Here is a 5,653-nt window from a genome sequence, read left to right as displayed (position 1 = left end):
CGACTGCAAGGAAGGATTAAAACGGAACGAGATAAATCAAATAAACTGGAGAAAGCAGAACAACTCCCATCTGCTGGTTTTCTCGATGTTAAATTGCTCATCTTATCACAATTTCAGCGATTCCAGAATTTCCCTTCTGAGGTCAGGATTTCCAAGCTTTCTGGAGATAAGAAACGCCGATCCCACCGACTCTGGAAATTACACGTGTTACGTAACGGGGAAACACGGAGTACGCGAAATAACGTGGGTTCTCCGTGTATCAGGTACCGGAAACAGCACATTACTCCGAAACCATTTAAAGACAGTTATTTATTAAAAGCGTAACGATCTCCTGGGATATTTTGTTTAAATTAAGGGAAAATGTAACCGCAAGGAGGCAGAGATGGCTGGCAGCCTGTGGCACAACCAGTGGTGTAACTACAGGGATCACAGGGGTGGCAACTGCGATGGAACCCATGCCTCTGGGGGGCGCCGGATGACCCCCACGACCACTCGTTCCTGTCTCCTCCTGTCTGTTCAAAATTGTTCAGAAAGAGCCCTTCCGACCTGGACTGAGCTGTTTCTAAACAATGTTAAACCGGCACGGGGAGACAAGAAGGCGCTGGGGTCACGTTACGTCATGTGAACACGCAGTGAGCCAAAGCTGCAGGAGCGGTAACGAGATACGGGCGGGAGGGCCATGTATGTTTGTATGTATGTCTGTTTGTATGTTTGTATGTATGTGAGCATGGATTGCCCCAGGGCCCCCAGCCTCTCTAAGTAACAAGTAACTTTTGCCCCAAGCAGCTAATCTGTACCATCATTGCCCTCAGACAGTTTGTCTGTACTATCTTTGTCCCCAAACAGCTTGTCTTTCGCTTCTTTGGCCCTTGCAACATAAACTCTGGAGCACATACCTAAACATACTTACACAAATGTATACATGCTTACACACAGACACTCATACTCACTAACACACATGTATACACTCATGTCCACACACACTTATACATAGACATTCGTGTTCACAGACCCTTATACATAGACATCCATACTCACATACACTTATACATAGACATCCATCCTCACATACCTCTTCCATCACTATATCAGGAAGTACTCCTTACCTGCAGCTTATGGTCCACCTCGGTTTCACTGCAGGGTAATATGTAATGTGGACCGGCTTGGTCCAGGTTGGAAGTGCCCTTTCTGAACATTTTTTAACTGGCATGAGGAGACCGTAACGAGTGGTTGCAGCAGTCACTCGGGCCCCCTAGAGAGACGGGTCCCATCGCAGTTGTGTCCCCTGTAGTTACACCACTGCCCCTCACGCTCCCTAGCATACGATCACCCCCTCCACACCGACAACAACAAAAGTACTTGCTGCATGGACTCTGCAGATTAGGAGGTGACTGTCAGAGTCAATGCTGTCTTTCCTCCTTCTGTCCCTCTCCGCGTGAGACGTCCTCACGCCACACTTGCAGGGTAGGGGAGGACCACAATACTCTGCCGATCACATAGCAAATCAATGGTGCGGGTCCGACGACAGACCCGAAACGGACGTGCGAGTCGTGATTAGGACTGGCGCGCAGGCACCCTGTCCGGACCACCCCCGAAGTGTCCCCTCTCTGTCACCACCCCTTGAGTACCTTTGTCCCCTCCTTCACAGTGCCACGTCAGTTTTCTTACCTCCATTATGTAGTTCAGGTACAGATCAAATACATAATGCATGGCAAACAACATTGGAGGTATAGATCAATCCCTGTATTTACAGATATTAATAAATAACACATGAAACATAGCATTATAGGTACAAAGCAACTAAATAACACACACACCCTGCCTTGCAGGTATAGATCAAATGGAAAATCACAAGCAAACTCAGCATTGAAGGTATAGGTCAAATAAATAATGCCATAATTGCAGATATGGATCACGGGTCACACACACCCCAAAACGGCAGCCCTGGTACACAGATGGGACTTGCTTTCTGTGCCCCAAACAGCCTGCCTGTGCCATCTTTGTCCTGCACGTACAATTATACATGCCGTATGCTCCCCATGAACAGTTACCTAGTTTTCTGTAAATGGTTTTCTTTTGTAATTTATATAGAAAAGCCTGAGGGGTCATTGTTGAAAAATGTGGAATTTCTAAGTTCCCTGGGCAGTGTGGCCTTGGTTCTAATCATTCTCTTTGGGCTTATTTACTACAAGTATCAGATAAAGAGGTAAGTTCTGACGAACAATTACTCACCCATAGATGAAATTATTCGGACTTCATTAGCATTGCCATAAAGCATCAGCTCAGCCGAGAAAATCACCCAAAATATCACATGACTGACAGCTCTAGGTCTGCAGATTATTACTGTAGTATATAGCACTAGGGGTATATTACTGTATACAGCGCTGGGGGTTATATTACTGTATACAGCGCTGGGGGTTATATTACTGTATACAGCGCTGGGGGGTTATATTACTGTACACAGCGCTGGGGGTTATATTACTGTATACAGCGCTGGGGGTTATATTACTGTATACAGCGCTGGGGGTTATATTACTGTATACAGCGCTGGGGGTTATATTACTGTATACAGCGCTGGGGGTTATATTACTGTATACGTCGCAGGGGGTTTATTACTGTATACAGCGCTGGGGGTTATATTACTGTATACGCCGCAGGGGGTTTATTACTGTATACAGCGCTGGGGGGTTATATTACTGTATACAGCGCTGGGGGGTTATATTACTGTATACAGCGCTGGGGGGTTATATTACTGTATACAGTGCTGGGGGTTATATTACTGTATACAGCGCTGGGGGGTTATATTACTGTATACAGCGCTGGGGGCTATATTACTGTATACAGCGCTGGGGGTTATTACTGTATACAGCACTGGGGGGGATGTTACTGTATACAATGTGGGGGTTATTACTGTATATAATACTGGGGTGTTATTCCTAAACACAGAGCTGGGGGTTATTACTGTATACAGGGCCGCCTTTAACATTTGCTTGGCCCCCCCTGCACTCCCTGGCATGCCATCACACCCTCCACTTCAACACACACTAAAAAACAAAAGTACTTGCCGTAGTGACTCTACAGATGAGGGGGTTTCTGTCAGACTCAGCACCGTCTTCCCTAACGTGACTCCGTGTGTGGGATGAGGACGCAGGGCAGGAATGCACTACTATGCGATCACATAGGAAATAAATGGTGTGGCTCCAGCGGGTGACCTGAAACGGAGTCGGCTTAAGGTGTTCAGGCACCCTGTGAGGGCCACCCCTGTGATGTCCCCTCCCCCGTCATCACCCCCTTTCTCCACAAATCTACCTGCAATATTCTGACCTCTTGTGCCCTTGACAGCCTCTCCCTTGTTCCTCCTATCAGGAGCTTGGATGTGTATGTGTGTGTGCATGGATATATATGTTTGTGTGTGAGCATAAAGGTGTATGTGTGAGCATGAATGTATGTGTAAGTGTGTGTGAGGAGGAGTATGTACGTGTGCATGTGTGTTGCATTGTGTAATTCTGTGCAAACGTGAGAGTATGTGTAAAACCGTGTTCCAATATGTATGTGTGTTACCGGCGGGGGCAATGGGCCAGGTTCACGGAGAAGCAAAGTTATAAGAAGAGAGAAGCAGATGAAGAAAGAAGAACAAGAAGAAGTAAGAGAAGAAGCGGAGCTGAGGGAGAGGAGATAGGGACATGGAAGCAGTGGGGAAGTTAGGAAGAAATTGAGAGAGAACGTGAGAGAACACGAATGAGAGTGTGAGAGTGCATGAATGAGAGTGTGTCAAGAGTGAATGAGTGGAGGTCATCTGAGCACCGGATCCCACATAGGACATACCGTAATTACCATTGAGACATGTACAGATGTTTATTTGCTATATATTTTAACTTCTTAATATTTATTGATGTACTTTGTAAATATAAAATGTCTATGATTTCATAGTTCACCTCCCAGAATGATTCACCAAATCAGCGATGAAGAGTATGAAGAAACAAGGGTGAGATGCGAGCTATTGTACAAACAATCTTATAACGGAATTAACATCATATAGTGTTCCACTTTCTGTGTATAGGAAATCGAGATAACCCTATAGTGTGACTGTCTATAGACTCAAACTCGTTGGAGAAGAAAGTTAACTCAATGTGTCTCACACTCACTCACAGGCAGATCTATATAGAAATATATCTCTCTTATAACTCCCTCATACTGTGCCTCCCACTAACGTTCCTTATAGTGGGGATATAGCGTATCTCGCCTGTAAAGAGACACGTGATCTATACTTATGGAAACATGATAACCATAGTTGGAAACATCCCAGGGTAGACCACCAAAGATTTTGGGGGAGTGGCATCAAGTGGAGGTGGGGCTAACCATGCAAGGGGCAGGGATAGTCACACACTAAGGTGGGGCTAGCTGCCCAAGGGGTGTGGCCTTAATTTAGGTGGGATTGGGTACGAGAGTAGGCATGGCTGATCTCCTTCCCCTATTTGAAGAGAGAGAGGAGAGTGACCTGGAGACCCGGGGAATGTAGAGCATCACCCGGAGACTCCAGGTCTGTCCTGACATTAAAGTAGGAGTAATGCTACTTATGCTCTCCATGTTGAATTTTAATATTATGCTTTATAAATATCTCTCTTCCTACCAGGTGGACGTTAACTCTTCTGAGAATTACTGGGTATTTCAATCCAACTCGTTATATTCTAACCTTTCATCGCTGGGAATAGGTCAGGGCCTCGCTCAGCCTGGAAGATCCACCGACAGAAGCCCTGATTGTCCTCCACTCAGGCCCAGTTGATGGAGGCAGAAATAAACTGGGAAAAACTGGGGACACATGAAGAGCTTTTCGAAAGAGGTCCAAAGATCAGTTCAGCATATCGTATGCATGTTTATCACAAACCAATGGTTTTGTTAACACCCCATCCAAGCGATGACCCAGAACGTTACATGCGCACATGAGTTGCTTATTTTTCTACATGCATTTGGCTGAAACCATGGTCAGATTTTAATGTTGGTGCTAAAATGTTAAGTTCTTGTCCTATGAGGATCAAAAATACTTAATATATAAATTATACCGTTTTTATGGTTTACAATAAGCTTTATTAGATCTCTGATTGACTATGATCAGGGTTGTTAGTGGTGCTTGGGTACAGAATCTCTTCTGTGCCCCCTGCCCATAACTAAAACAAGTGCACAGAACCGGCTTTAACCCCCATTCACTCTAACACCATACATTTACACACACACACTCTCCCTCGCACTACTAACCATGGACTCATCCTTTACACGCTAACACCACACGCTGACACACACACACTTTCGTCAAAACCAACACACACGCTAAAATAAACATAAACACACACAATCAGGCTAAAACCAGGCACTAAAACGCAAACTCTCTGCACCCCTGACTATGATACACCGGAACAGAACGAATCGCCTCCTAAAACGTTAATGATAAATCTTAACTATTTAAAGTAATTTATTTCCGTATGAGTCTTTTTTGTCAGGTCCTAAAACAGGTTAAGCGGACTCCTAAAGGTGCGGTTCCACTTACTCTGCTGAATATAGCAAATTCTAAACGAAGTGCTTTATTAGAAACAACGCTTCTGAATGCCCAAGCCCTACTCAGACATATTTCTTTAATCGAGTAAAAATTTGTTTCTGT

At 44.9% G+C, this 5,653-nt stretch overlaps 1 long non-coding RNA gene across 1 annotated transcript; it reads left to right on the top strand.

The window, feature by feature from the left end:
• Window positions 1–2,101: 2,101 nt before the first annotated feature.
• LOC128473193 (uncharacterized) lies at window positions 2,102–5,234 on the top strand. Its single transcript, XR_008346254.1, has 3 exons — window positions 2,102–2,206; window positions 3,931–3,985; window positions 4,634–5,234. It is a non-coding gene; the product is annotated as an uncharacterized LOC128473193 (long non-coding RNA).
• The last annotated feature ends 419 nt before the right edge of the window (window positions 5,235–5,653 follow it).

The sequence above is a fragment of the Spea bombifrons genome, chromosome 2, assembly GCF_027358695.1.
Source record: "Spea bombifrons isolate aSpeBom1 chromosome 2, aSpeBom1.2.pri, whole genome shotgun sequence".
NCBI lineage: Eukaryota > Metazoa > Chordata > Amphibia > Anura > Pelobatidae > Spea > Spea bombifrons.
This window is presented reverse-complemented; position numbering and strand designations above follow the sequence as displayed.